Below are 9,795 nucleotides of genomic sequence, written 5' to 3'. Positions count from 1 at the left end.
ATGTTGATATGAAGTTGCTTGAGTACATCAAGGAACTTCTTGAATTGAATTTCCTGTTTCTGCTTCTGAAGTCTTTGAGGGTAGAGTGGTGAAGGTTTTATTGCTAGAACTGGTACTGGTTGATTTGTCTTTGGTGGCAATCCTATATCTAACGCAGTTGTTTGATCAGAATTAGGTGGTTTTGAGGTTACCTTATCAAATTTTGCAGGTTCTGGTTCTCGTAAAACTGGAATTTTAACACTCGATTGAACTTCCTCTGAGTCTTGAGTGTCAACTGGCTCCTTTTCAGCTTCGATGGTGTTGGGTTCTACTGTCTTTCTGCTCTTCAGTATTAACGCTTTACAGTGTTCCTTCCTCAGATTTCTTAGATTCTCTGTATCACTAGGTAAAGCACCTTGTGGTCAGTTTCTGAGTTCAGTTGCAAGCTGGCCCATCTAGTTCTCCAAGTTCTTCAATGTAGCTTCTTAGATTTGAATTAAGGCATCATTCTTCGCCATGTAAGCCTTCAATAGATTCTCTAAGCTGTTGGATGATTTAGCTTAAACTGGCTTCTGAACTTGTTGGGAAAAACTAGGCGGTTGGGTCGGTCTAGGTTGGGCATAGTTGTTACTAGTTCCAGCCCCTTAGTTACTCCAGGAAAAGTTCAGCTGGTTTCGCCACGATGGGTTATAGAAGTTGGATTGCATTCCTTGCCATCCTCAATTTTGGTTCTGGTTACCCATGTAATATACGGATTAGGGGTTCGATGGACATTCTTCGAACAAATGTCCTTCCTCACAATAAACACAGGCTATACTCTCAAATTGGTGAGGTGGTTGGGCTGCAAAACTGTTAGACCCATTAGTGGTAAGATTCTTAAGCATTAAGGATATTGAAGATACCTGAGATGCGAGTGAAGTGAGAGCGTCCACTTCATGTATTCCAGCAACTCGTCTTCCTGACGCGGCTCGATTGGTTCGCCGTTGATAATTGTTACTGGCAATCCTCTTGATGATTTCGTAAGCCTCATTGAAAGACTTAGAAAGAAGAGCACCATTAGCAGAGGCGTCCACTACCATCCTCGTGTGAGTGTTGAGACCATTATAAAATGTCTCAAGTTGGATGCAATGTAGGATTCTGTCATGAGGGCATTTTTGTAATAATTCTTTGTATCGTTCCCATGCCTTATACAAGGACTCATCATCCAATTGTTGGAAGGCAGTGATCTCATTCCTCAACTTAGCGTTCTTGCTTGGCGAGAAATACTTCATGAGGAATCTTTTGGCTAACTCTTGCTATGTGGAAATTGAGTTTGGTGGCAATGAGTTCAACCAGGCTCGAGCTCTATCCCTTAGTGAGTACGGGAATAGTTTCAATCGTAATGCATCTTTGGGTACTCCGGCTAATTTGAAAGAGTCGCTCACCTCCATACACAGTCTTAAATGAAGATGAGGATCTTCGGTAGGCATTCCACTAAATTGGCCCACTGTCTGAAGCATCTGGAATATGACTGGCTTCAGCTCGAATTGTTGTACCTCAATTTTGAGTCTCCTAATACCCGGATTAAAATCATTAAACACTAGCACAGCATATTGTCTTAAGGTTCTATCCTTATCATCAACAATAAGGATAGGATTTTGACCAAGGTTTGCTCCATTTCCTTGATTCATATTCTCGAAATTCATTCCTTCAGTCCTTCTCTGGTTCGCTTGTCTTCTTCGTTGTCGAAAGGTTCGTTCTATCTCAAGGTCTACAGGGAGTACGTCAATAATCTGGTCAATACTCATACGTCAATAATATGGTCAATACTCATAAACACTTGTAATAATCACAGAAAAATTAAGTAACTAAAAATTTAAACAGGAAAATAAACCAAAATGTAAAACTAACAAATTGACAAATAATGGCTTTTTTAAAACAGTCTCTGGTAACGACGCCAAAAACTTGGAACGACGGAAAGTGTGCAAGTGTACACAATTACAACAAGTAATAAAGCGACAAGTAAATGCCGAGTTATCGTACCCACAAGGACTGTAAAAAGAATTATTTATGAAATTAATTGTAAAACACTTTGGCGAGGTAAAAATAACTTGGTTTTAAAAGATGGTCAAAAACTATTTAAAAACTAAGTAAATAATTAAAATAAAACAAAGGAGTTCTAATGCATTATTTCAAATAAGATTTAATCAAGATAGCATACTTATGTTGGATTAATTACATTTCTTTAACTTAGAATTATTAAACTTATGTTTATATTGCTACGAATAAATTCAAGGCAACTCGGTAATTTGCTAACTACTGCTCATACATACTTATTAAATTAATCAATCTCTTGTTCATTTTTCAATGTCAATCCAAGTGGTTAATTAATCTTCATAAGCATATAAAATATTAAGTGATGTAACAGGGTATTTCTATCTTGAAATAGTTTAATCACACAAATCTTGCAAATTATGCAAGGCATATGTATCGCCGAATACAATGCTAATTTAAACTTTAGCTACCTTAGAAGAATAAATATGCACTGATTAAGCATTGTGTCTATTAATTATAATTTCAATATGATTTAATAATTAATTCAATATTTATTTAACAATTATATTGCAAAAATAACTTAGGCATGATTTTACTTAACCAAGCAATTTACCGAGGCCTATAACAGCATAAACATCATTTTAACAATTCAAGCAGGCAGAATATAATCAACCCAACACAAACTTAATTTAAGCTAAATTGATTAAAATAATCGTTTTAATAGCATAAATATTCATAAACATGCAAAACAATGGCAAAAATTACAGAGACAGGGAACAAGAAGCAAATCCGATGTTTCTCTGTGGCTTGACTAGTTGCTCCATTCTTCGTTGCCTTCGGCTATCAAGGTAGCTTATGAACACCTAATTGCCGCTCCAAAATGGCTGGTGAGAGCCTCTTTCCCAAGAGAAGAAATCGGCACTTGAACAAAAAGGGAAATGGGATGGAAAAAAAATGGAGAGAAGAATGAGAGAGGAGAAGAGAGAATGAGAGAATGTTGTGGGATTGAGGGATGGTTTGAATGATCAGCAAGGGGTGGTTTTTATAGCTGATTGTGGCTCCTAAAAATAGAAAATTCCAGCAGCCAAAGAGCCCCCCTATGGCCGGCCATCTACTTGGCAAAAGTTGAGACTTTCAACTTTGCTAAAAATAGCCTAGGGGAAATCTACAAAGCCACAATTAAAAGTGGGGTTTGAATGCTATTTGAAAGTCTTTCAAGGGCCTTTTTGCAAGCATATTTAACTAGCTAAAATGATTTGGACCAGCATATGGACGGTTTTGGGCTGCCCAATTAGTGGTTGGTTCGGTTCACTCAATTTGGTTCGACCAGTGCGGTTCAACTGGGCCCTTTCTTTATAATTAATTAAAAATAATTTAGTTAACCCAAATTAAATGGGGAATAAATTAAAATTAATTAAATTATGAATTAATACACATTTCAGGGCCGTCTTAGGCTAGAAATTAATGTGCCTCAATATTTCAAATTGCTTCTCGGTTTTTTGCTTTCAGTAGTGTCAACCGAGCTTTACGTGAATCTGTCGAAAATAGTCAAAATTAATCAAAATTAAGTATAAAATTAACTAAAATTCACCATGATCATATTTTTAACACAATTTAATTATTTTATAATATTTAATTATTTTTCGACAAGAAGTTACCGGATTTGCACGAATTTAAGTAGAAATGGGTATGAAAAAAGCATATAAATTTTTGTGTTTCCAGTGCTCGTGCCTCAGATCTTACGGTTGAATCTCTCGTAACACCTCGATTACCACTCACATTTCCAGTGTTTCGGGGTGGTCTCCCTCTAGTAGCCGTGTTACTTGCTTTCACTGGTTGATCTTTTTCAACTATAAGCTTTTCTGGACAGTAACGGAGAAAATAATCAAAAGATCCACATTTGGTTGGGGAACATGTGGTTTATTTAGTCGCAGAGGACCAATACCTTGAGGAACTACAGGAATCGGTTGGGGAACAGGTGGAGGTAGAGATTGCAGAACAACCGGGTTCATACGAATTTACTGTGTGAACCACTCATTTAATATTTGAAAGAAAGCTTCTATAGGCGCTATCCCCTGAGCGGAAGCTGGCGCATTACTTTCAACGTCATCCGCTATAGCTCGTTTGGGATCCATTACTATATAAAACCACATTAGACAACATCAGAAGTCATCACACTATCACAGTTTTATATATGGCATGTATAGCTAGACTCACATATGCTACGTTAGTCTTAGAATCGATTGAACCTGGCTCTAATACCAACAAATGTAACACCCCTAACCCGTAACTGTCACCGGAATAGGTTAATAGGCATTATTGGACTTGTAACTCAGTTCAGAATAATCATATATCCGATAACATCTATTTTCAGTCAATATCATTCATTCACATTCACTATGTACTTAAAACAAGCATATCAAGCTTTAATCATGCATTCGGGACCAAATCGTAACATATTAAAAATTTCATAAACTTAGAAAAATTTTAACATTTCAAGTATCACACGCTTGTGTCTTAGACCGTTTGAAAATGGGGCATACATACTGACTTGTGTCACACGACCATGGACACGCCTATGTGCCAGGCCGTGTGAAAACTGGAGAGGATACTGACTTGGGTCACACGGCCAACCACATGCTCGTGTGTCTAGCCCGTCTACCCTTGGAAATAGCCACACATGTCCATGTGCTAAGCCGTGTGCCATTTAGAGGGTATACTAACTTATGTCACACGATCAGTCACACACTCATGTGTGAGTCCATGTGACACACAAGGCCAATAGACACGCCCATGTGTCTAAGCCGTGTCAAACCTGTAAGGTATACTGACTTAATTCGTAGGGTACCCTAAGGGACACACGACCGTGTAACATAACCGTGTGTCACACACGGCTGACACACACACCTATGTCTCTGCCTGTGTGGACAAAAATAGGTCATTTGCAAAGCCATTTTGCCACCCTATAAACACAAGCATTTACAAACATAATTGACCACATTTATGCAACTCAATTGGCAACCAAAATAACCATTTCAATATATATTATAAGCCATATCAAAACTTACCATTTACATCTCCAAATACCTATTTAACCACATGTATAATCCATTCATCTAACATCTATATATCAAGACTTCATTTGCATAATTTCATTCCATCTTTCCTTGATAAAACATACCATAATTGAACACTTCAATTCAACCAAAATATAACATCAAAATAAGCCAAATCACATGGCTTAACATATATACAAAAATATGCCAAAATTAAGATATGAAATAGCATAACTATCATCCGTTAAACTAGCCTATACATGTCATATTTACAAATTCACAAGTTCAAGAGTACCAATCAGAAATTGGATAGTGTGATGTGTAACTCCGACTTGTCCGGAACGAGCGAGCTAACGAACCTCTATAAAACATAGAAAAAGAAGCAGAGTAAGCATTATAACTTAGTAAGCCCGTATAATTTAAAATTAAACTTACCATTATACATAATTAAAGCAATACAAAAATGCAACCAATTCAATTAACCAACACCTAAACACAAGTATTCATTACATGTTAGTCATTGTAAGAATACATGAAACCATCAATTAATACAACGCTTATCATCATTCCAAATTCATATATCATGTATAACATTAGTAACATTTATAAACCGTAGCTTATCCGTATAACATTATTTAAGCCCGTTGAACCTAATAGAACTTCAAAGGATAATCGAGTGAACAATGTCAGTAATCTGTCAATTCATTATCATATATGCTCTTTCAAGCCATGATCGTTAAGCTCCTCCTGAGCTGATGGACAGTAAGCTCTATTGAGCTGAAACGGTAAGCTCTATCGAGCTGAACAGTAAGCTCTATTAAGCTGAACAGTAAGCTCATACGAGCTGAAACGGTAAGCTCCAATGAGCTGAAAACAGTAAGCTCTTATGAGCTGATATATTGGTAAGCTCTTACGAGCTGTGGTGAGTCCGCAACAAATGCAAGAGCTCGACCGAAACGGTAATCCCAATAACATGTCACTCGTATCCAATGAATTTATACGGTTCAAACAGGGCTCAGTAACTAATACATTATATCAATAAGGCATTTATACTTCAAATATTTCCATTATACACATTCATTTCAATAATTACAAGTATATAAAAGTTCGATTCTAATTATAGGAACTTACCTCGTAACCTCGGATAAAACTATCGGCTATTCGTCCACTTTTCGTTTTCCTCGATCTAAACTCGACTTATCTTAATCTATTTAACCATGAATGTGCCGAATGTTAAAACCCTATAATAGCTTTCTCTTCTCTTCAATTTTGGCAATGGATGAATGAAAATAACAAAATTTTGGTTTTATTTTATTAATATTATTAACTTAATACATAAACTACCATAATAACCTTAGTAATAAAACATTTAAATTCAATAATGGTTGTCCATATTTGTCCACTAGTATTATCAATGGTATATTATCAATGGTGCAATTAACTCTTAAGGACCTTACTCTAAGGTTCTATAGCTATTAAGCACCTTTAATATATTAGAACTCAAGTTTTACGCTTTACGCGATTTAGTCCTTTTTACCAAATTAATCATTTAAACAGTAAAATTTCTTTATGAAACTTTCACATAATTAATCTATCCCACTGTAAACCTTATTAAAATAATAAAATAAATATTTTAACTTCAGATTTGTGGTCTCGAAACTACTATTCTGATTTGACCTAAAAATAGGCTGTTACACCGTCAATTCATGTCCAGTGGTACCCATAAGATACTATATAAGAGAGTACACTCTTGAGCCACACATGTATACAATAGGATTACCTGTCCAGGCTAAATCCTTTTTATGCCATATGCTCTAAAGAGCTTGATCTGGATTACTTGTCCTGGCTAAATTCAATCCATAACATATGCTCAAGAGGACTTATATAAGGATTACTCATCCGGCCTAAATCCTTTCTGTAATGAGGTCAATAGGATTACTTTTTCAAGCTAAATCTCGTCAGCAACAAATGCAGGACCTCATTCATTTCGAGAAATCACATATCCATCGATTTTCCATTTTTTCAACAAGGATTTAAACATTTTTCTCAAGCATTATTGAGCATGTGATTATTTCATACATCCATAACATTCATATAATTCCAATAAACACATTCCACATTCATTTCAAGCATGTAAGTAACATTTCATTGTTTATCCTTTATCATCTGTCGGGCATTATCATTTAATTTAAATATTTTTATTTATCGTGCTTGATCGGATATGTAATAATTTCACATATTTATGAAATTTATACAATTTACATAAACACAATTAACGCAAGCATGTAAATAAACACAATTTAGTTACACGAACTTACCTCGACAATGTTTGTATACTTAAAATCTACTAATCTGACATTTTCATCTTTCCTCGTTCTAGCTCCAAATTTGGTCTATCCAGATCTATACGAGTAAATTTAACATCAATTTATCATATTTCACATTCAAGTGAACTCAATTTTCATCCTAGGAAAAATTACCATTTTGCCCTTAACTTTTCCATAAATTCCCGTTTCGTCCATAGGCTCGGAAAATGAAACTTGTGCAAATTACTCCTTATTCCAAGCCTAACCAAAGCCCCATTAAAAATTTACAGCACTTGTACTCATAAAAATTTAGAATTTTTCATCAAATTTTACAACTTTACATTTTAGTCCCTAAATCATGTTTTCATCAAAAATCACTTTGTAAAAGTTGTTTATTTATCAATAATCTTTTGTTTTCTACCATAAATTTATAATTTTCAGCATATACATCCTTGACCCATTTTCCATACTTTGATAACTTTTCAAATTAATCCTTCAAATAGAGAGATTAAGCTATCCCGGTTTCAAAAATATCAAAATTACTAAAAACGGGACAAGGAAACTTACCCAATTAGGCCTTGAAAGTTTCTTTTCTCTAACTTAGGGTTTTCATGTGTTTTAAGTTGAAGATGACATAAAATAAGATGATATCTTTTATCATCTTTTTAATTAATTAAGTATTTTGCAATTTCCAATTTAGTCCTTGCCCTTTTTTTATATTTCCATGGATGAGTCACCAAGAAAAATTTACATACTTTTCTTAATGGTCTAATTACCATATAAGAACCTCTAGTTTTGAATTCCATAGCTATTTAATCCTTATAGCTACTAGAATTCAACTTTCGCGTTTTATGCGATTTAGTCCTTATCGTAATTAAACAGTTAACCGATAAAATTTTTGTATCAAAATTTTTACACGACATGTTGATTATAATACGGAACATATAATGAAATAAAAATAAATTATATTTTTGGGTCAAATTTGTGGTCTCGAAACCACTGTTCTGATTTCACTGAAAAATGGGATGTTACACCTATAATGCAGACAACAAATATATTATAACTCAATGTGTGCAACTGGTATATAGGCAAAATAGTAATACAAATATGACAATACTTGCCCAAATTCATATATAGAATCAGAAACAGATAGTACTTAGCAATATCATAATAGTTTAGGTAAGACACAGAATAGATCAGATACAGATGTAGAACAGATCAGTATCAGATACAATTTCCTACACCCATCCGCTAAACACCATAAAGGGTATTAAGTACCCATCCATCCCTATGCACCAATTCATGTCCGTATGACACATTTCAGAGTAATTACAATATAGCTACCAGATCAGAATGTGATAAATCGTTAGAATCAAATACAGAGTTGTGGCTTAGTCACTCAATTCGGCAAATCATTAAACTTTTAGCACTTCATGTTTTATATCACTCCCACCCAATGCAAATGCAAATTATAGATGTCAAACATCAAGGATGTATAAACAATTATTCAATTACAATCCATAATCAGAAAATACAAATCATTATCATTCAATAGTTACTGTATCAATTATACGTATAGATAATTGATTATTTTGTTTCAGAATATTAAATATCAAGTTCAACAATCTAATTCAAATCAGACGGACCCTACGGAAGGCCTACATTCAATTTTTATAACACTTATGACCTTGGGGAAGATTTCAGTATTTTGGCCTACTTGCCCGTGTGGATCCACACGGCTTAGGTGTCTAGCCCGTGTAGTCTACACAACCTGGCACACACCCGTGTGGCTCAAAATAGTGAATTACATAGTCTATCACACGACCAAGCACACACTCGTGTGACTCACAACCCCTCAAAGGACCTGGACACATGCTCATGTCCTTAGCCTGTGTGACCTTTAATTCAAAATAGTGAGTTACACAGCCTGAAGACATGCCCATTTCCCTAGCCCGTGTGTCTCTAATTCAAAAATAGTGAGTTACGCAGCTTAACACACAGTCGTGTGGCTCACATGGCCTGGCATATGGCCATGTGGCGTCTGGAGCCATGTTTTCCAGCATTCAAAACTTACAGAATCTCGGGTTTTCATTACACACCTGGTATAACTTCGATGCAAGAGCAACGTAGAAGAATCTCATAACCTAAAATGACATAAATGACCAAATTCTTACAAATAAACACTTAACTAACAATGCCAAAACTTCGACGCAAAGCCTCAAAATGAACTACCACTTATCGTTAAGTCAATAATAATTACTCGAATTAGCACGTTGGAGATCGTTGCCTTCGATGTTTACACCTAAAAAGAAATACAAACGATCGCGTAATAACGAATTCAAACAAAACAAGTTGAAACCAACTTCGACCAAAAATGAACGAAAACGGATGTTTAACATAAATTCTACAATAGAACACAC

At 35.1% G+C, this 9,795-nt stretch overlaps 1 non-coding gene across 1 annotated transcript; it reads left to right on the top strand.

Annotated features, from left to right (window-relative positions):
* Positions 1-1,113: 1,113 nt before the first annotated feature.
* On the top strand, positions 1,114-1,220 carry LOC128284766 (small nucleolar RNA R71). The gene has a single exon (XR_008275188.1). It is a non-coding gene; the product is annotated as a small nucleolar RNA R71 (small nucleolar RNA).
* Positions 1,221-9,795: the final 8,575 nt, after the last annotated feature.

Source organism: Gossypium arboreum, chromosome 11 (assembly GCF_025698485.1).
Source record: "Gossypium arboreum isolate Shixiya-1 chromosome 11, ASM2569848v2, whole genome shotgun sequence".
Classification (NCBI taxonomy): domain Eukaryota; kingdom Viridiplantae; phylum Streptophyta; class Magnoliopsida; order Malvales; family Malvaceae; genus Gossypium; species Gossypium arboreum.
Note: the sequence above shows the minus strand (reverse complement) of the source record. Positions and strands in the feature narration are given on the sequence as shown.